This window comes from Salmo salar, chromosome ssa23, assembly GCF_905237065.1.
Source record: "Salmo salar chromosome ssa23, Ssal_v3.1, whole genome shotgun sequence".
Classification (NCBI taxonomy): domain Eukaryota; kingdom Metazoa; phylum Chordata; class Actinopteri; order Salmoniformes; family Salmonidae; genus Salmo; species Salmo salar.
Genome location: NC_059464.1, coordinates 27,878,078 through 27,901,524, shown reverse-complemented (window position 1 = coordinate 27,901,524; position 23,447 = coordinate 27,878,078). Strand labels below are relative to the sequence as shown.

At 41.7% G+C, this 23,447-nt stretch overlaps 1 protein-coding gene across 3 annotated transcripts in view; it reads left to right on the top strand.

Moving 5' to 3' along the window:
• Positions 1-23,447, top strand: part of LOC106584338 (formin-binding protein 1-like) — an 88,615-nt gene that overhangs the window by 22,333 nt on the left and 42,835 nt on the right. The window lies entirely within an intron of this gene.

Below are 23,447 nucleotides of genomic sequence, written 5' to 3'. Positions count from 1 at the left end.
TCAAAATATTCCATTACCGGTCGTAGGAACATGTCAAACGTTGTTTACAATCAATCCTTAGGGTATTTTTAAACATAAAACGTAGATAATATTCCAACCGGACAATAGCGTATTCATTCAAGAAGAAAAAGGAGGGGCTCGCTCGCGGGATCGCACATCACCAAGTCCTTTGTCCATAGGCAGTCCACTCATTGACTGAGCTACTATTCTCTGCCCAGTAACAGGAGAAAGATGGAAAAACTTTCTGAAGGCTGTTGACAGCCAATGGAAGCCTTAGGAAGTGCAACGTGACCCCACAGACACTGTAGTTTCGATAGGGATTCAAAAGAACTACAATTCTCAGATTTCTACACTTCCTGGTTGGATTTTTCTCAGGTTTTTGCCTGCCATATGAGTTCTGTTATACTCACAGACATCATTCAAACAGTTTTAGAAACTTCAGAGTGTTTTCTATCCAAATCTACTAATAATATGCAAATATTTTACTCTTGGCCCGAGTATTAGGCAGTTTACTCTGGGCACGCTTTTCATCCGAAATCGAAAATACTGCCCCATATACCCTAAAAAGTGAAGTAAGCTTTTAATTTGAAACGTCATATAACGCAGTTCTATTATAGAATGTTGTATGTTCTGAATTTGCATGTGCAAGCCAAGCACCACCACTATCAGTAGCACTATCAAAGCTGTACAAAAAAGTCTGCAAACACCGGCCACGAACGATGTGCTTACAATACCGTGTTGGTAATAAAGCATTGTTTTTTTTCCCGACCGCTACTTCATGGACAGCTAGCTAGCTTTAGCTTGGTACCTAGACAGCACAATACAACTAGCCTGAAAACAATGACCAGTAGAAAATGCAGTCATTTTCGCTATTCTTAGCAATGACTTAGGAATCCTTGTAAGTATTAGCTAGGTAGTCACTTCTTGTTCACCTACTGAAATTGAACTTCAGTTCATGAAAAGAAATAGCTAGCCAGCTAATTAACCCTGTTGCCCAAAGCTAATGTTATAAGCAGCTGGCTAGTGCGGCTCGACCTGACCGGTTTATGTGTTGTGAAGCTAGCCACAATAAGGATTAGGCACAATAGTGGAATTTGCGTGTTGCCTTCAAAATAAGGGTTCCTATTTGAAAGTGATGCAGAAGGTTACAATTGGTGGACTTATGCTATATTTAGACTAGATCATGTTAAACAAGGTTGGAATGTGAAGCAATGAAATAGGATATCAGTCTACTCGGTGACATCCACAGAACACAACTGTGAAGAGTTTACGCAAATGTGAGTGTTGTAGCTCTTATCGCGTGACTGTGTGAAATCACCTCCCCAGTCAGCCTATTGTGTGTATTGACATTCATATCGCAAAGGTAAAGCTTTTCCTAAGGTTTGGGGATCAATGAAATTAGGTTACAGTCTACTCAATACCCAATATATTTTTCCCCAACGTCCTCCTCATAGTTTTCAGACTCCAAAACATCCACACAGTATTGTTTTTCCTCGAATAGTGTTCAATACACACAGGTTGACAATAAATGTGTCTCAATTCAGTTGTTTCAGAGTCCTGCAATAAGAGCTATGATGCTAATGTTCTCTGGGTGTCACTGAGTAGACTGATACCCAATGTCATTGATCCATAAGTAAGGCTGTACGGTGAAATAAGTATGACCCCAATGTAATTCTGAAGTATAATACATTCAGTGTGATTTCAACAGATTAGTCAAATTTAACAAATAGTCTTTTGTTGATTTTATGTAACATTCCAACCTTGTTTTTCATGATCTATTAAATTATGGCATACGTCTGCTATTTGTATTCATTTGCGTCGCTGTCAATGACACTTTTTTTTTATTTTGAAGGCTAACCGCAAAGTCCACTATTGTGGCTAATCCTTATTGTGGCTCGCTTCACATAGATGGGTCCAACCACCGTTAATCAAATAAGAACTGTCTTATAAATTAGGGTTATTTTAGATGAAGACAACCTAGCTACTTAACTATAGCTACTGAAACAGATTGTCGTTTTGCTATGCTTTTGGTGAAGAATATTGTTTGCATCCATGAGCTAGCAAGCTTCTTTTTTTTTTTTTATGACCAGCACTGTAGGTGCACGAGACAACTTTACCAGCATCATAGCATACGTATCGATGAATCGTTGTGCCATATGAAATACGAGTGATAGTTATTACACTAAATAAAAAATGTATGAACGCGTTAAATTATTCTGTGATGTGCAGTCATATTCGGGTCCTGATTGGTCAACAAACTTATTTGACACGTCAAATAGTGTTATCTTTTTTGACATGGAAAGACCCAAATGGCGTTCCATAGAAATCCTGGTTGAGAATGAAACAAATGAACAACAAAACAGCACAGCAAGTAAGTGAAAGAAACGGGTTTTGATTATGTTTTACTGGTAATGGGGACATAGGTAAATTCCAACAAAATAACCTTTTTTTTGGTGTGTGTGTGTGTGTGTAACCTTTATTTAACTAGGCAAGTCAGTTAAGAACAAATTCTTATTTACAATGACGGCCTACCCTAGCCAAACCCGGACAACGCTGGGCCAATTATCGGAATCAGGTTTTTTCAAGGAAAATATTGGATATTGGTATCGGCCAAAAATGTCATATTGGTGCATCACGAATTCAGACCCCTTGACTTTTTCCACATTTTTTCACGTTACAGCATTATTCTGAAATTAATTCAATTTTTTTTTCTTCATATAGACTATCCCATAATGACAAAGCAAAACATATTTTTTTTTTTTTACATTTTTGCAAATGTATAATAAATAAAACTGAAATTACATATTTACATAAGTATTCAGAACCTTTACTCGGTACTTTGTTGAAGCACCTTTGGCAATGGTTACAGCCTTGTCTTCTTGAGTATGACACTACAAGCTTGGCACACCTGTATTTGGAGATTTTCTATCATTCTTCTCTGCATATCCTCTCAAGCTCTGTCAGATTGGATGGGGAGTGTCGCTGCCCAGTTATTTTCAGGTCTCCAGAAATGTACAATCGGGTTCAAGTCCGGGCTCTGGCTGGGCCACTCAAGGATATTTAGCGTCTTGTCCCAAAGCCATTCCTGCATTGTCTTGGCTGTTTGCTTAGGTTTGTTGTCCTATTGGAAGGTGAACCTTCACCCCGGTCTGAGGTCCTGAGCGCTCTGGAGCAGGTTTTCATCAAGATCTCTCTGTACTTTGCTTCGTTCATCTTTCCCTCATTCCTGACTAGTTTCCCAGTCCCTGCAGCTGAAAAACATCCCCACAGCATGATGCTGCCACCACCATGCTTCACCATAGGGATGGTGCCAGGTTTCCTCCAGACGTGACGTTTGACATTCAGGCCAAAGAGTTCCATCTTGGTTTCGTCAGACCAGAGAATCTTGTTTCTCATGGTCAGTGACCAAGAACCCGATGTTCACTCTGACAGAGCTCCAAAGTTCCTCTGTGGAGATGGTTGTCCTTCTGGATGGTTCTCCCATCTCTGCAGCACTCTACCAATCAGGCCTTTATGGTCAGATGGATGCCACTCCTCAGTAAAAGGCACATACCAGCCCACTTGGAGTTTGCCATAAGGCACTTAACCTCTATGGGCTATGTGGGACGCAAGCGTCCCACCCCTGGTACACCCAATCAACAACAGGTGAAATATCAAGAGCGCCAAATTTGAAAACAATTAAATGTCATAATTCAAATTTCTCAAACATACAACTATCTTACACCCTTTGAAAGATAAACATCTCCTTAATCTAACCACGTTGTCCGATTTCAAAAAGGCTTTACGGCAAAAGCATAAAGTTAGATTATGTTAGGAGAGTACATTGACAATAGCTGTGTGTAATGTTTTGTCAATTCAAAGACAGGCGTCACCAAAAGCAGAAAACCAGCTAAAATGATGCACTAACCTTTGACAATCTCCATCAGATGATACTCCTAGGACATTGTTAGACAATGCATGCATTTTTTGTTCTATCAAGTTCATATTTATATCCAAAAACAGCGTTTTACTATGGCGTTGATGTTGAGGAAATGGTTTCCCTCCAATAACCGCCAGTCAAGCAGCACAACAAATTAAATAATTACTATTCGAAAACATTGGTAAAATATTATATTGTCATTCAAAGAATTATAGATTTACATCTCTTGAATGCAACCGGATTGCCAGATTTAAAAATAACCTTACTGGGAAATCACACTTTGCAATAATCTGAGCACTGCGCCCAGAAAAATATGCTTTGCGATACAGACTAACCGCCATGTTGGAGAGATCTAAAATCGAAAATACTATGTAAATAATCCATTACCTTTTGATTCTCTTCATCAGATGTCACTTCCAGGAATCCCAGGTCCATAACAAATGTAGTTTTGTTCGAAAAAGCTCATAATTTATGTCCAAAAAGCTCCGTGTTGTTAGCACATGATCTATGCCAGCCGGACTTCTCATCATGAACGAGGGGGAAAAAAATATTTACGTTCGTTCAAACATGTCAAACGTTGTATAGCATAAATCATTAGTGCCTTTTTTAACCAGAACATGAATAATATTCAAGGCGGACGTTTGCATTCTCTTTTAAAACGTTTTGGAATGAGAGTACCCAACATGAACTCGCGCACCTGAGTCTAATCGGACACCACCGGTCCAAGGCTCTTGTTCGTTCAGTTCTCACAGTATAAGACTCAAAACACTTTCTAAAGACTGGTGACATCTAGTGGAAGCCATAGGAAGTGCTCAACAATTAATAAGCCCCTGTGTGTTTCGATGGCATAGGCTTAAAGGTAATTCAACACATCAGGTATCCACTTCCTGTCAGAATTTGTCTCAGGGTTTTGACTGCCATATGAGTTCTGTTATACTTACAGACACCATTCAAACAGTTTTAGAAAATTCAGAGTGTTTTCTATCCAAACCTGAACAATAATATGCATATTCTAGCTTCTGAGTTGGTGTAGGAGGCAGTTAAAAATGGGCACATATTTTTTTCAAAATTCTCAATACTGCCCCCTAGCCCCAAGAGGGTATTAAAGGACTCTGTGGAACTGCTCAGGACTGCAGCGCATTGAAATTACATTGTCAGATTGCGTAGGGAAGATCTTAATTTACGGTACATTCGGGTTGACTCAGTCTGCTGCGCTGGACTGAACCGGAGGACTTCTTACGTTCACATTACTGTTCGCTTTTTCTATGCCATATATTATGTTTGGAAGCAGGCTCTGGAGTGAGCTAGGAAGACAGCCAAGTGACACAAGGGCACAACAGATTTGCTTACCCCCCATTTCAATCCTGGCTGCCCCCTCAGCCTCTACACCAGCTGTGCCAGGAACTTCCTCTGATTAAAATGTCCTGGAGATGATTTACTGGGACGGCAGAACATACAAACATTCTCATCCTGACTATTGAAAACATTCTCTCCTCTCTGGCTACTCACTCAGCAGGGACACTGAGTGAGAATGGATGTGCTGTCATAATACACTCGCAGAGGGAGAAGAAGAGTTTCCGTTTGGTGCAGATAAGAATAGCTGTGGTTGTCAGTGGTTCATGTTTGTGGCTTGGGCAGGTCACCTGGTTGAGGTCAGTGCTGCTGCTGCTTCCGCGGTACAGTAGTTGGAAACAACCTTGCTGGCTGGGCAAAAGCTGAGGCTCCTGCTACATGGAGATACTACTGCTCAGTAAACAAAACACTGAGGCCAGTCAGGTGTGAACTTGTGATGTGGCCCTGCTGTGCCGCATTATGACAGTGCCAGTGTTATGTGGACTGTGTCCTCTTGCCCCCCCCATTCTTTATTTCTGTCTCTAACCCTCTCTTTGGTCCTGTATTTCCCTATTCTCTCTGCCTATCTTATTTCTCTATTCTCTCTCTACAGCTCTGCCATCTGTCTTTTCTTTCTATACAGTCTTTCTTTCTTTCTTTCTCTCCTGTCTCAAGTGGATGGCAGGAAGGAAACTGCTTCCTGCTGGAGCTTAAATGATAGTGGATGTTCGGATTTTATTTTTATTTTTTTTACGGGTGGGGCTCCTTAAAGGTAGCCAATGGCTTTAGTAGTAGTAGTAGTAGTAACTACTGAGATCCACTGCACTGTGTGCTATTAGTCATGTCAGCCGTGGCATTTCTCTGTGTATCACCCAGCAGGCCGCGAGAGGAGGAGGATGTGATGACTGTCTTGTTCAAGGGGCACTTTAACCATACTTCAGAGAGGCAGGAAATTAGGTGGCTGTTAGAGGGAGAGCGAGGGATAATCAGTGGAGCTTCTCCTTGATTGTGCTGTAGTTTCCTTCAGTCGGTGTGTGTGTCGGGGTTTCCTTTATGAAAATGTGGCGCTGGACGTTTGACCGGCAGCATTTTAATTTACAGGACATTTACAGAAATTTACCAATCCATACTGCCCTATCTTGCAAAAAGGCAGTATCTGCTCATAGCGTGGAACTGATAAATTGCTTTTATTTACCTTGGTTTCACAGTAACTTTATACAGTTACTGCTAACATCACCCACATTTTCTCCAAAACACAATACAATAGAGGCAGGATACTTATCCACATGATTAAGCATGTATTTAATGTAGCAAAAATGACAACTCATTTTCGACCAAATGAGCAGTTACTGCCATTTTGCTTGGTAGGGCAGCATAGGCCTATGCATTGGGTGCTTAACCTGATAAGGGCGTCCACCCACGGTACTCAGAAAGATAGAAATCACGTTTTAGATTATGGTAATGAATCTTAACAGGACATGCACGTCGAGGATGCACTTGCCGCACACTTTGAAGGTGTTGGAATAACTGTTCACATTTACTTTTAACTAACTTGATGGGTCATGTAATCATCTGGTGAAGTGGAGTCTTGTGTTTAGACATGTAGCTAGCTAAACAATGAACCGGCATAATCCGAAGTCATACTACTGCCAATACAAACATTGTCGTAGCTGTATTATGAATCTGCAGGTAGCTTTCAAATTATTATTTTTTTAAACATTTTTAAAACCTTTTTTTAAACTAGGCAATTCAGTTAACAACAACATTCTTATTTACAATGACTGCCTACCTACCCGGCCAAACCCTCCACTAACCCGGACAATGCTGAGCTAATTGTGTGTCGCCCTATGGGGCTTGGCCGGTTGTGATACATCCCGGTGTCGAACCTGGGTCTTTAATTACGCCTCTAGCACTGCGATGGGGTGCCTTAGACCGCTGCGCCACTCGGTTAAAGTTAACCAACTATGTTCAATTTTGGCTAGCTATCATTAAGCTATAACTAGCAATGCGAATGTATTTCTGATTAGAATTATATTACTACACAGATTCATACACGTAATGTTAGCTAGCGAACAGTATGCTTTAACTTTCTGACCAAATTAGAAATGTATAATATCTGAAAATATAGCTTAACTCTTACCTGTATACATGGATGAATGCTTCGCAGCAGACTGGAACCATTTCACTCCATTTTCTTTGTAGCTACATCTTGTTTGGCCAGCGTTGTCAAGTCATTCCGCTTCACACTGACAGTGGCGTGTGCAGAAAGTAGTCCATCACTTTTCCAAACTGATCTGTCAATAGCACCTGCTAAATTCAGAGTATCAATGTTGTTGAGAAAAGTAGCAAAACTTTTGTAGTCCTCGATGGCTAACATTATATCTTTCATAAACGGCGTGGCAGAAAGGACTATCAACACATACGGAGTAGCTCACGGTATAGACAGAAGCATGCTACATGGCAGAATAATCCAGTCTAATCTCCCGGCATGTCCAGCCCATTCATTATCTCAGCCAATCATAGCTAGTGGTAGGGTTCCTCTTTTTCCGTTGCTAACCCAACTAGGCTTGTAATTTAAATTTTTTATTAGTATTTACGGATGGAATACAAGTTTGTTACTAAAGCACATGTTCCAGAAGGCATTTCCGCCGAAAAAGAAACGCATTTTGATTTTTTTTAAAAATCACGTTCAAATGCCTCTCCTGTGAAGTGTGACATACACCTAGTTTCCTGAAACGAGTCACATAAACTCTCACTGTCAACTGCGTTTTTTTTCAGCAAACTTAACATGTGTAAATATTTGTATGAACATAAGATTCAACAACTGAGACACAAACTGAACATGTTCCACAGACGTGACTAACAGAAATGGTATAATGTGTCCCTGAACAAGGGGGGGTCAAAATCAAAAGTAACAGTCTGTATCTGGTGTGGCCACCAGCTGCATTAAGTACTGCAGTGCATCTCCTCCTCATGGACTGCACCAGATTTGCCAGTTCTTGCTGTAAGATATTACCCCACTCTTCCACCAAGGCACCTGCAAGGTCCTGGACATTTCTGGGGGGGGAATAGCCCTAGCCCTCACCCTCCGATCCAACAGGTCCCAGACGTGCTCAATGGGATTGAGATCCGGCCTCTTCGCTGGCCATGGCAGAACACTGACTTTCCTGTCTTGCAGGAAATCACGCACAGAACGACCAGAATGGCTGGTGGCATTGTCACGCTGGAGGGTCATGTCAGGATGAGCCTGCAGGAAGGGTACCACATGAGGGAGGAGGATGTCTTCCTGTAACGCACAGCGTTGAGATTGCCTGCAATGACAACAAGCTCAGTCCGATGATGCTGTGACACACCACCCCAGACCATGACGAACCCTCCACCTCCAAATCGATCCCGCTCCAGAGTACAGGCCTCGGTGTAACGCTCATTCTTCCGACGATAAACGCGAATCCGACCATAACCCTGGTGAGACAAAACCGTGACTCGTCAGTGAAGAGCACTTTTTGCCAGTCCTGTCTGGTCCAGCAACGGTGGGTTTGTGCCCATGGGCGACTATGTTGCCGGTGATGTCTGGTGAGGACCTGCCTTACAACAACCTGCCCTACAAGCCCTCAGTCCAGCCTTTCTTAGCCTATTGCGGACAGTCTGAGCACTGATGGAGGGATTGTGCGTTCCTGGTGTAACTCGGGCAGTTGTTGTTGCCATCCTGTACCTGTCCCGCAGGGGTGATGTTTGGATGTACTGATCCTGTGCAAGTGTTACACGTGGTCTGCCACTGCGAGGATGATCAGCTGTCTCCCTGTAGTGCAGTCTTAGGGATCTCACAGTACGGCCATTGCAATTTATTGCCCTAGCCACATCTGCAGTCCTCATGCCTCCTTGCAGCATGCCTAAGGCACATTCACGCAGATGAGCAGGGACCCTGGGCATCTTTCTTTTGGTGTTTTTCAGAGTCAGTAGAAAGGCCTCTTTAGTGTCCTAAATTTTCATAACTGTGACCTTAATTGCCTACCATCTGTAAGCTGTTAGTGTCTTAACGATCGTTCCACAGGTGCATGTTCATTAATTGTTTATGGTTCATTGAACAAGCATGGGAAACGGTGTTTAAACCCTTTACAATGAAGATCTGCGAAGTTATTTGGATTTTTACCAATTATCTTTGAAAGACAGGGTTCTGAAAAAGGGATGTTTCTTTTTTGCAGAGTTTATACCAGTCAAGTTTTGACACACCTACTCATTCAACAGTTGTTCTTTATTTTATTACTATTTTCTAAATTGTTTTGAAGTCTTCAATGCTATTTGACAAACTATGAAATAACACATATGGAATCATGTGTTAACCAAAGAAGTGTTAAATAAATCAAAATATATTTTTGATTTTCGTTTCTTCAAAGTAGCCACACTTTGCCTTTGACTGCTTTGCACACTCTTTGCTTTCTCTCAACCAGCTTCACCTGGAATGCTTTTCCAACAGTCTTGACGGAGTTCCCACATACACTGAGCACTTCTAGACTGCTTTTCCTTCACTTTGCGGCCCAACTCATCTCAAAACTTCTCATTTGGGTTGAGGCTGGGTGATCTATGAGGTCAGGTCATCTGATGCAGCACTCCATCACTCTACTTCTTGGTCAAATAGACCTTATACAGCCTTGAAGGTGCGTTTGGCTCATTGTCCTATTGAAAAACAATTGATAGTCCCACTAAGCGCAAACCAGATGGGATGGTGTATCTCTGCAGAATGCTGTGGTAGCTATACTGGTTAAGTGTGCCTTGAATTCTAAATAAATCACTGACAGGGTCCCCAGCAAAGCAGCCCCACACCATCACACCTCTTCCTCCATGCTTCACGGTGGGAAACACACATGCGGAGATCATCCGTTCACCTACTCTGCGTCTCACAAAGACATGGCGGTTGGAACCAAAAATCTCAAATTTGGACTCATCAGACCAAAGGACATTTCCACTGGTATAATGTCCATTGCTCATGTTACTTGCCTCAAGCAATTCTCTTTTTGGTGTAATTTGACCATGAAGGCTTGGTTCACGCAGTCTCTTCTGCTCAGTTGATGTTGAGATTTCTGTTACTTGAACTCTGTGAAGCATTTATTTGAGCTGCAGTTTCTGAGCCTGGTAACTCCAATTAACTTATGCAGCATAGGTAACTGAGTCTTCCATTTCTGTGGCTGTCCTCATGAGAGCCAGTTTCATAATAGCGCTTGATGGTATTTGCGACTGCACTTGAAGAATCTTTCAAAATTCTTGACATTTTCCAGATATACTGACCTTCATGTCTTAACGTAATTATGGCCTGTCGTTTCTCTTTGCTTATTTGAGCTGTTCTTGCCATAATATGGACTTGGTCTTTTTCCAAATAGGGCTTCGTCTTTTACCAAATAGGGCTATCTTCTGTATACCACCCCTACCTTCTCACAACACATATCTGATTGGCTCAAATGCGTTAAGAAGGAAAGAAATTCCACAAATTTACTTTTAACAAGGCGCACCTGTTAACCTGTTAGGGCTAGGGGGCAGTATTTGCACGGCTGGATAAAAAAAACTACCCGATTTAATCTGGTTACCACTCCTACCCAGTAACTAGAATATGCATATACTTATTACATATGGATAGAAAACACCCTAAAGTTTCTAAAACTGTTTGAATGGTGTCTGTGAGTATAACAGAACTCATTTGGCAGGCAAAACCCTGAGACATTTTCTGACAGGAAGTGGATACCTGATGTGTTGTATTACCTTTAAACCTATGCCATTGAAAAACACAGGGGCTGAGGAATATTTTGGCACTTCCTATTGCTTCCACTAGATGTCACCAGCCTTTACAAAGTGTTTTGAGTCTTCTGGAGGGAGATCTGACCGAACAAGAGCCATGGAACGATGATGGCCCATTAGACACCTGGCGCGCGAGTTCATGTTGGGTACCCTCGTTCCAATACGTTATAAAAGAGTATGCATTCGTCCACCTTGAATATTATTCATGTTCTGGTTAAAAAAGGCCCTAATGATTTATGCTATACAACGTTTGACATGTTTGAACGAACGTAAATATATTTTTTCCCCTCGTTCATGAAGTGAAGTCCGGCGGGCTTAGATCATGTGCTAACAAGACGGAGATTTTTGGACATAAATGATGAGCTTTTTTGAACAAAACTACATTCGTTATGGACCTGACATCTGATGAAGAGAATCAAAGGTAATGGATTATTTACATAGTATTTTCGATTTTAGATCTCCCCAACATGACGACTAGTCTGTATCGCAGCGCGTATTTTTCTGGGCGCAGTGCTCAGATTATTGCAAAGTGTGATTTCCCAGTAAGGTTATTTTTAAATCTGGCAATCCGGTTGCATTCAAGAGATGTAAATCTATAATTCTTTGAATGACAATATAATATTTTACCAATGTTTTCTAATTTTAATTATTTAATTTGTGACGCTGACTTGACTGCCGGTTATTGGAGGGAAACGATTTCCTCAACATCAATGCCATAGTAAAACGCTGTTTTTGGATATAAATATGAACTTGATAGAACTAAAAATGCATGCATTGTCTAACATAATGTCCTAGGAGTGTCATCTGATGGAGATTGTAAAAGGTTAGTGCATCATCTTAGCTGGTTTTATGGTTTTGGTGACCCTGTCTTTGAATTGACAAAACATTACACACAACTCTTGTAAATGTACTGTCCTAACATACTCTAAATTTATGCTTTCGCCGTAAAACCTTTTTGAAATCGTAAAACGTGGTTAGATTAACCTCTCTAGGCTAGGCGGGACGAATTCGTCCCACCTACGTAACAGCCACGGCTATCCTGTGGCGCGATTTTCAAAACCTTAAAAATCCTATTACTTCAATTTCTCAAACATATGACTATTTTACAGCCATTTAAAGATAAGACTCTCGTTAATCTAACCACACTGTCCGATTTCAAAAAGGCTTTACAACGAAAGCAAAACATTAGATTATGTCAGCAGAGTACCAAGCCAGAAATAGTCAGACACCCATTTTTCAAGCCAGCATATAATGTCACCAAAACCCAGAAGACAGCTAAATGCAGCACTCACCTTTGATGATCTTCATCAGATGACAACCCTAGGACATTATGTTATACAATACATGCATGTTTTGTTCAATCAAGTTCATATTTATATCAAAAACCAGCTTTTTACATTAGCATGTGACGTTCAGAACTAGCATACCCCCCGCAAACTTCCGGGGAATTCGCTAACATTTTACTAAATTACTCACGATAAACGTTCACAAAAAGCATAACAATTATTTTAAGAATTATAGATACAGACCTCCTCTATGCACTCGATATGTCCGATTTTAAAATAGCTTTTTGGTGAAAGCACATTTTGCAATATTCTAAGTACATAGCCCAGGCATCACGGGCTCGCTATTTAGACACCCGGCAAGTTTAGCACTCACCATAATCATATTTACTATTATAAAAATTTCATTACCTTTTGTTGTCTTCGTCAGAATACACACCCAGGACTGCTACTTCAATAACAAATGTTGGTTTGGTCCAAAATAATCCATCGTTATATCCGAATAGCGGCGTTTTGTTCGTGCGTTCCAGACACTATCCGAAATAGTAAAGAAGTGTCACGCGCTTGGCGCAATTCGTGACAATAAAATTCTAAGTATTCCATTACCGTACTTCGAAGCACGTCAACCGCTGTTTAAAATCAATTTTTACGACATTTTTCTCGTGAAAAGCGATAATATTCCGACAGGGAATCTCCTTTTCGGCAAACAGAGGAAAAAATCCCAAAGGTGGGGGCGGTCGGGGTCACGCGCATAAGCTAGTGTCTCTTGATGGGCCACTTGAGAAAGGCGATAATGTGTTTCAGCCTGGGGCTGGAATGACGACATTCTGTTTTTCCCGGGCTCTGAGCGCCTATGGACGACGTGGGAAGTGTCACGTTAGAGCAGAGATCCTTAGTAAATGATAGAGATGGAAAAGAAGTTCAACAAATGGTCAGACAGGCCACTTCCTGTAAAGGAATCTCTCAGGTTTTGACCTGCCATTTGAGTTCTGTTATACTCACAGACACCATTCAAACAGTTTTAGAAAATTTAGGGTGTTTTCTATCCATATGTAATAAGTATATGCATATTCTAGTTACTGAGTAGGAGTGGTAACCAGATTAAATCGGGTATGTTTTTTTATCCAGCCGTGTCAATGCTGCCCCCTAGCCCTAACAGGTTAAGGAGATGTTTATCTTTCAAATGGTGTAAAATAGTTGTATGTTTGAAAAATTTGAATTTTGACATTTATTTGGATTCAAATTTGCCGCTCTTGAAATGCACCTGCTGTTGATGGAGTGCACCACGGGGGGACGCCTGCGTCCCACCTAGCCCATAGAGGTTTAAGGGAGTGCTCCTAACCGCAGCTTGTTACCTGTAAAAAAAAAAAAAAAAGACACCTGTCCACAGAAGCAATCAATCAATCAGATTCCAAACTCTCCACCATGGCCAAGACCAAAGAGCTCTCCAAGGATGTCAGGGACAAGATTGTAGACCTACACAAGGCTGGAATGGGCTACAAGACCATCGCCAAGCAGCTTGGTGAGAAGGTGACAACAGTTGGTGTGATTATTCGCATGACAATGACTCATCCATCCAAGGCAACAAAGGAGTGTCTCAAGAAGAAGCACATTAAGGTCCTGGAGTGGCCTAGCCAGTCTCCAGACCTTAATCCCATTGAAAATCTGTGGAGGGAGCTGAAGGCTCGAGTTGCCAAACGTCAGCCTCGAAACCTTAATGACTCGGAGAAGATCAGCAAAGAGGAGTGGGACAAAATCCCTCCTGAGATGTATGCAAACCTGGTGGCCAACTACAAGAAACGTCTGACCTCTGATTGCCACCAAGTACTAAGTCATGTTTTGCAGAGGGGTCAAATACTTATTTCCCTCATTAAAATGCAAATAATTTTATAACATTTTTGACGTGTTTTTCTGGATTTTTTTGTTGTTATTCTGTCTCTCACTGTTCAAATAAACCTACTATTAAAATTATAGACTGATCATTTCTTTGTAAGTGGGCAAACGTACAAAATCAGCAGGGGATCAAATACTTTTTTCCCCACTGTACATACATACATACATACATACATACATACATACATACATACATACATACATACATACAGTGAGGGGGAAAAAAGTATTTGATCCCCTGCTGATTTTGTACGTGTGAAATATCAGGGCGGCAAATACAAAACAACAAAATGTCATAATTCAATGTCATAATTCAAATTTCTCAAACATACAATAAGTTGTGGTATATCCGTCAATTAATAGGCTAAAAAGTATTATTTCGCAATGGTATGTTTTATTTTTGCTTTGCTTTGGCCCGTGCCAATTTTATTGATTGGCTATTACCGGCTAATGGAATCCCTGGTGTGTGTATTAAGTCAGTAAGTCACCATGGCCCAGCAATAGTACAGATACTTCAACAACCCAACACCATAGTCACATCCAACTTCTGTGGTTTCTTGATCACTCCTAACATTGGAAATCTGATTTGACTTTAAGGCATGGCAGGCCTTTCTATTTGTATCCTGTGTGTCTGGGCATTAGCACAGTTCTCTTATCACTCCTAACAGGCCAGGGTGTTGACAGGCTTGGAGGTGTTGGGTATTCCATATGTCATGCAGGCAGTGCTCTTGTCTGCTTACTGAGATATGAAAGCTGTCAGGTTAGCAGCCAGCTGTGGAGGTGCCCTTTCTACACAGACTTAGGCCCTGAGGCTGGACCATGACGTCACGTCTGTGTGTTTAACTGTGTTGTGTGTGTGAAGTGTGTGCGTTCGTGCAGCAGCCGTAGCTTAGGTTCTGATTCGAAGCAGGGGACTTTGTCTCCCAAAAGGTGTTTACTCTCTGGCCATGCCTTGCCCTCTTGGCCAAACAAACATTGTGCCACCATTCTGACTAACAGAGAGGCTATGTCAGGCCAGGGGCCACATAACTGTATAGAAGTAGTTAGACCAGTGTTCAAAGATATTTGTAATAATGACAATGACAATTACAACAATACTGAATGAAAACTTATTTTAACTTAATATAATGCATCAATAAAATCTATTTAGTCTCAAATAATGAAACATGTTCAATTTGGTTTAAATAATGCAAAAACAAAGTGTTGGAGAAGAAAGTAAAAGTGCAATATGTGCCATGTAAGAAAGCTGTTGCACAGAGTCAGGGCTTCTTAAATCACCCCTTTGGCAAAGTAGGCTGTGATTCGATGATAAATTAACAGGCACCGCATCAATTATATGCAACGCAGGACAAGCTAGAAAAACTAGTAATATCATCAACCATGTGTAGTTAACTAGTGATTATGTTAAGATTGATTGTTTTTTATAAGATACGTTTTTAATGCTAGCTAGCAACTTACCTTGGCTCCTTGCTACACTCGCGTAACAGGTAGTCAGCCTGCCACGCAGTCTCCTCGTGGAGTGCAATGTAATTGGCCATAATCGGTGTCCAAAAATGCTGATTACCGATTTGTTATGAAAACTTGAAATCGGCCCTAATTAATCGGCCATTACGATTAATTGGTCGACCTCTTATTTACATACATATATACAGTGGGGAGAACAAGTATTTGATACACTGCCGATTTTGCAGGTTTTCCTACTTACAAAGCATGTAGAGGTCTGTAATTTGTATCATAGGTACACTTCAACTGTGAGAGAAAATCCAGAAAATCACATTGTATGATTTTTAAGTAATTAATCTGCATTTCATTGCATGACATAAGTATTTGATCACCTACCAACCAGTAAGAATTCCGGCTCTCACAGACCTGTTAGTTTTTCTTTAACCCTTTCACACGTACCATCACACGGGGTGTGATCGTTCTACAGTGGTCCCTGAAGCGTATGATCACACCCCGTGTGATTAGAAAACTCATTTAGAACGGCCAGTTTCGAATGACGCAACAATCAGCATTTGAGCTGGCCACACTTTTTTTTCTGAAACTATATACACAAACACAGTCCTTACAAAGTTATGTCCAGAACGTGAGCAGCTTGTTTTTGGATGAAATGTTTTAGATATTCACAGAAGTGTGTATATATAGCACAACACAATCTTCCTAATCGGAATAATGTATGCTACATTTGTCCTAGCGCTAACTGAGGAACGATTGACCCAACACAAGCAGTCATAATTTCTAACTCACGGCTGACATAAACTACAATATGAAATAGCTAATAGCAATTACTATGTATAATTAATCACATCACGGGTGAGCTCACCATTGATCGAAATAATTAGGTAAAACACTTTCAAGAAATCGAAAGTAATCCGACGATTAGTTTCAGCGCGCAGCCATGCATTTCTTCCTCACAGAAACCGAAGATAATAAGAGAAGACAAGATGAGTTTGGTCGGTTTATAGTATGCATGGTAGATGACACACCCCTTCAACGTCGTTCACATCCCACCATTCACTTACTCACCTAATTTTGTTAAAACATCTTTGGTCAAACAGACGATTACGTGAAACCCAGAATGCATTGTATGTCAACAAACATGGCTACACAGCTGGAATTAGCTTAGCTCATCATAATCAGTACAACCTTCAAAAAAGTACACTGCTCAAAAAAATAAAGGGAACACTAAAACAACACATCCTAGATCTGAATGAATGAAATAATCTTATTAAATACTTTTTTTCTTTACATGGTTGAATGTGCTGACAACAAAATCACACAAAAATAATCAATGGAAATCCAATTTATCAACCCATGGCGGTCTGGATTTGGAGTCACACTCAAAATTAAAGTGGAAAACCACACTACAGGCTGATCCAACTTTGATGTAATGTCCTTAAAACAAGTCAAAATGAGGCTCAGTAGTGTGTGTGGCCTCCACGTGCCTGTATGACCTCCCTACAACACCTGGGCATGCTCCTGAGGGATCTCCTCCCAGACCTGGACTAAAGCATCCGCCAACTCCTGGACAGTCTGTGGTGCAACGTGTCGTTGGTGGATGGAGCGAGACATGATGTCCCAGATGTGCTCAATTGGATTCAGGTCTGGGGAACGGGCGGGCCAGTCCATAGCATCAATGCCTTCCTCTTGCAGGAACTGCTGACTCACTCCAGCCACATGAGGTCTAGCATTGTCTTGCATTAGGAGGAACCCAGGGCCAACCGCACCAGCATATGGTCTCACAAGGGGTCTGAGGATCTCATCTCAATACCTAATGGCAGTCAGGCTACCTCTGGCGAGCACATGGAGGGCTGTGCGGCCCCCCAAAGAAATGCCACCCCACACCATGACTGACCCACTGCCAAACCGGTCATGCTGGAGGATGTTGCAGGCAGCAGAACGTTCTCCACGGCGTGAGAGCACAGGGCGCCAGTGGCGAATTTGCCAATCTTGGTGTTCTCTGGCAAATGCCAAACGTCCTGCACGGTGTTGGGCTTTAAGCACAACCCCCACCTGTGGACGTCGGGCCCTCATACCACCCTCATGGAGTCTGTTTCTGACCGTTTGAGCAGACACATGCACATTTGTGGCCTGCTGGAGGTCATTTTGCAGGGCTCTGGCAGTGCTTCTCCTGCTCCTCCTTGCACAAAGGTGGAGGTAGTGGTCCTGCTGCTGGGTTGTTGCCCTCCTACGGCCTCCTCCATGTCTCCTGATGTACTGGCCTGTCTCCTGGTAGCGCCTCCATGCTCTGGACACAACGCTGACAGACACAGCAATCCTTCTTGCCACAGCTCGCATTGATGTGCCATCCTGGATGAGCTGCACTACCTGAGCCACTTGTGTGGGTTGTAGACTCCGTCTCATGCTACCACTAGAGAGAGAGCACCGCCAGCATTCAAAAGTGACCAAAACATCAGCCAGGAAGCATAGGAACTGAGAAGTGGTCTGTGGTTACCACCTGCAGAACCACTCCTTTATTGGGGGTGTCTTGCTAATTGCCTATAATTTCCACCTGTTGTCTATTCCATTTGCACAACAGCATGTGGAATTTATTGTCAATCAGTGTTGCTTCCTAAGTGGACAGTTTGATTTCACAGAAGTGTGATTGACTTGGAGTTACATTGTGTTGTTTAAGTGTTCCCTTTTTTTTTTTGCAGTATATTTTACACACATAATATGTGCCCATTACAATCTATGCAAGAATCAGAATGCATGATTTGTCACCTAGAATTGAAAACGTGAATAAAACAGTAAATACACAAATAATTACCACACAAAACATTTTCTGATAGTGATTTATTGAAACAAATGGCGGTGCAGGCAGTCAATCACGGTAACCTCTCGCTCCCACTCTGAGCCATTCAGTGTTTATGTAACAATCACATTCTGGAATGGAGAGAACGTTCTAACATCACGTGCATAAGAAAACTCACGCTGGGGCGACCGTTAGATATTTGGATATAAGAAGCCCTCCTGTTCTCCACTCATTACCTGTATTAACTGCCCCCTCAGTCTGGGGCTCCATGCAAGATCTCACCTCGTGGGGCATCAATGATCATGAGGAAGGTGAGGGATCAGCCCAGAACTACACGGCAGGACCTGGTCAATGACCTGAAGAGAGCTGGGACCACAGTCTCAAAGAAAACCATTAGTAACACACTACGCCGTCATGGATTAAAATCCTGCAACGCACGCAAGGTCCCCCTGCTCAAGCCAGCGCATGTCCAGGCCTGTCTGAAGTTTGCCAATGACCATCTGGATGATCCAGAGGAGGAATGGGAGAAGGTCATGTGGTCTGATGAGACAAAAATAGAGCTTTTTGGTCAAAACTCCACTCGCCGTGTTTGGAGGAAGAAGAAGGATGAGTACAACCCCAAGAACCCCATCCCAACCGTGAAGCATGGAGGTGGAAACATCATTCTTTGGGGATGCTTTTCTGCAAAGGGGACAGGACGACTGCACTGTATTGAGGGGAGGATGGATGGGGCCATGTATCGCGAGATCTTGGCCACCAACCTCCTTCCCTCAGTAAGAGCATTGAAGATGGGTCGTGGCTGGGTCTTCCAGCATGACAACAACCCGAAACACAAAGCCAGGGCAACTAAGGAGTGGCTCCGTAAGAAGCATCTTAAGGTCCTGGAGTGGCCTAGCCAGTCTCCAGACCTGAAACCAAAAGAAAATCTTTGGAGGGAGCTGAAAGTCCGTATTGCTCAGCGACAGCCCCAAAACCTGAAGGATCTGGAGAAGTGGGCCAAAATCCCTGCTGCAGTGTGTGCAAACCTGGTCAAGAACTACAGGAAACGTATCATCTCTGTAATTGCAAACAAAGGTTTCTGTACCAAATATTAAGGTCTGCTTTTCTGATGTATCAAATACTTATGTCATGCAATAAAATGCAAATTAATTACTTAAAAATCATACAATGTTATTTTCTGGATTTTTGTTTTAGATTCCGTCTCTCACAGTTGAAGTGTACCTATGGTAAAAATTACAGACCTCTACATGCTTTGTAAGTAGGAAACACTGCCTATTTTGCAGGTTATCAAATACTTGTTCTCCCCACTGTGTGTGTGTATGTGTATGTATATATACACATACAAAATACATATACATATACAAAATATACATATACAAAATATATATACACGAACACACAAAATAAGAAAGATGCACGAGAGCAGATGTGCCTTTTGATAGCCCTACATGCAGCAACATGGGTTGCTCGGACACTGCGCTGATCATATCAACAGAGTGTCATGGAACCATGACAGGCACATCCTTTCAAGTAGTAGGGTGATTCTATATGACGACACAGGCATTTCTCTTTGACTAGACTCTGGTACATCCAGGCAAGGTGAATGGGTCAATCACTAGTCCTGTTTTAGCCTTCTCTCTGCCATGGTGTGTGTGTGTGTGTGTGTGTCATTAGACCCAGAGGCTGATAAATGGCATGTGCAGGCCTGGCACCCAGGCTGCCTGTCTGGCCTCCCTACGCACTCCTCACAGCGCCTTCTGCCACCCTACATGATACATGCTAACTCAAAGGAACCTGGGAGCACAGTAACAGGTGCAAGATGAGACATGTCTTATATTTACTGCCAGGACAACATTATAATCAAGCCCTCATGTTTAATTGATGAACAAGAAAGAAATGGGCTAATAATTTTTAGTGACAAACGATGACCAGCTGTCTCTTACAAACACGATCAAGTATTGAACTTGTTTATCTGTATTTATTTTCATTAGTTTACAGGAAGAGCCTGTAACATCAACAACCACCATTAGCATTTGTGTGCTAATATTGCTCTGATATTCAGATTTTTCCCTAGCTTCCATGTAACTCCACAGGCTTCGATTGCTAGTGACAGAAATGTCACCCTCACCCAGCCATGCCTGCTTCCTAACTGTAAGCTGCAGAAAAAACATTTGACTTGCACAACAGTGTTGTTTTTTTGGGGGGGGGGGGGGTGCAGAAGGAGCAGAGCAGACAATGGGCATATCGGCTTGCAATGAAACTCGTCCAGGTTTTTTATATGGATTAAATATAGAGGCGTGTAGTGTAGCTATGGCAACTCTAGAGTAATCAAATGTCTGTGATATGAGAAAAAAACACCCACAACTTAATTCAGTCAGGCTCTATCTAACCACAGCCAAGAGACCTCTGGATGTGGATATATAAACTGCAGACCTGTCACAAGGTTACTAAACCACACTACATGGCCTCAGGAGGATTGGCTCCGTGTTGATGTGTTTTGGTACCAAAAGTAACTGTTAGTTGGGTTGACTGTTAATTAACAGGTCTCTCTGAGCTTTGATTCAAGTTTCTCTCCCACAGTAGATGTGTGTGCTGTCCTGGGAAAGTTAGCCCCCAGGGATGGAACAACATTCCCAAGCTCGTTATTAGAACAGGAACTACACGCCCAGGGCACGTAACATGGCAGGTTGTAAGGTCATGGAACGGACTTATTTAAATTATACTGGAAAGAAGTGGGAAAGGATGGTATTGTTGAGGTGTGTGTGTGTGTGTGTGTGTGTGGATGCACACACGTGACTCATTTCTGGAAACTAAGTGGGTGTCACTACTTCACAGGAACGTCATTTGAACGTAAACTTTTTTTGAAAAATGAAAATGTGTTTTTGGGCAGAAATGCCTTCTGGAACATGTGAACTTTCATGTGCCTTAATAACATATGTGAATACCATCATGATTGGCTGAGATAATGAGTGGGCTGAACATGCCGAGAGATGCATTTGGATTGGACTGCCATGTATCACGCTTCTGTCTATAATATGAGCTGGTCAATATGTGTTGGTTATCCTTTTTTGAAAGATATGATACAGTAGAACTGCATGAGTGTTGCTCTCCACTTTGTGGAGGACCAAGTTTTGAAATCAGTGGAATTGGAGTATGATAGCTAAGAAGATGGAGAAAATTCTGGCATTTGATTGCAAATATGCAGACGGAGTCGAAAAGACAACACAGAAGACTGTTGTATAAAACACTTGTCTCCGGATTACATCTTCAAACTAAGGGCAACCGTGGCATCTGTGACAGAGAGGGAGAAGCGTCCATCCATATATACGGGTAAGAGTCTAGCTAGCTACATTTTCAGATATTACACGTTCCTAATTTTGTCAGTCGTTTTCATTTCAAGTTAGCTTGCTTGCTAGCTAACAGTACACTAACGTTACGTGTATAATCTGTGTAGTAATATTATTCGTATCTCAGAGCCATTTGCATTGCTAGTTATAGCTTAATGTTAGCTAGCTAACATTGAACCTGGTTGGTTAGTTACCTGCAGATTCATGCTGGGTAGTAACGTTATGAGTTGGGATTATGGTTCATTGTTTTGCTAGCTAGCTACATGTCTAAACAAAATACTCCACTATGCAAGTAACTATTTCAATAGAATGTTTGTCACTGCGGCAACTGTCGATAGCCAGAGCAAATTTACCCGCTACGTCTATCTACTCCGATTTCAGAGTACTCTCGTCTGAGTGTGCCAGAGCGCAGAATAACTGACATTTACAAATACTCAACACCCGTTGAATATGGCCAGTGTCAGTAAACGTTGGCAAAAAAGCGTAATTAAATTGTTGGCAGCAGCACAGTTGCAGTCATCAACACTCTAGTTAACATGAAATAAGCCTAACCAGCTCTGCTAGGGCAAGTAAAATGGTCAGTGAGCTGTTCTCTCATTTGTGTCTGTAAGTATACTACACTGAATGGGTGTAGACAAAGAAGAGCTCTCCAGTAGGTACCAAAACATTGTATTTCACACTCAAACTGGAAGTGTCCTTCTAAAGCATATAAATATGTCTGGATTTGATTAGAGCTTTGATTGGCATGAAAATTTAAGCATGGGGCTGATGAGCCAGGCATTAGACATTTTATGATCCCAAGCTCAAATGATTGTGCCGTTATCCAATACATATATATGGGCTACTACACATTACACATGATAGAAAACTATAAAATCCCATGGATGTAGCTATGCTCTCTTGAGTAAGTAAAGGAAAACATTTCCAGTAGACTAATCTTTTTGAGTGTGGACTGTTACTGTATTATACTATATTTTATGGACTGGAATTACACACATCGTTTAAACCATGAAGCTGGGAGAGAACATGCGATGCTGGTGCAGGACATGCGGCCTACAAAGTTACAATTATTTGCTAGAAAATTTTAATTTTGAAATATAATAGGGACTATTTTACATTTTTATCATTAGTAGGCTGACTCCTATAACTTTCGTAATATTTCCCCTAATGTTGTGCGACGTGAGTATTAGCCTACCACACTTTTCTCTCTATTAGCCTACCACACTTTTCTCTCTATTGTTACTTCATTCCTTTCTCTCTTTCAACAGTTTAAATACATTTTGTTGTCCATATCTTCATTGTAATGACATGTTTGAATAATATAGGACTTGAATAGGATGCAGATGGCTAGCACTTGTCTTCATGAAGATTTAAATGGTTTTGGGTCTGAATAAATGACTGCTATAGTATACCGCCATCGTGCGCTCTCGCTTCTTTCAAACTCCCCATGAATTCTATTGGCTGCTGTATTTAACATTCAGCAGATACAAGCCTGCATTCCTCTTCGAATAGTCTATTAGAAAAGTAGAAGAATAAAAAACCTTTTAAGCTATTCTAGTCCAGCTTTTCATGGGACTCCAAGAGCTAAGCAGTGTTTTTGAAGGAGAAAGGCCAGCGGCGCTCAGGTACGT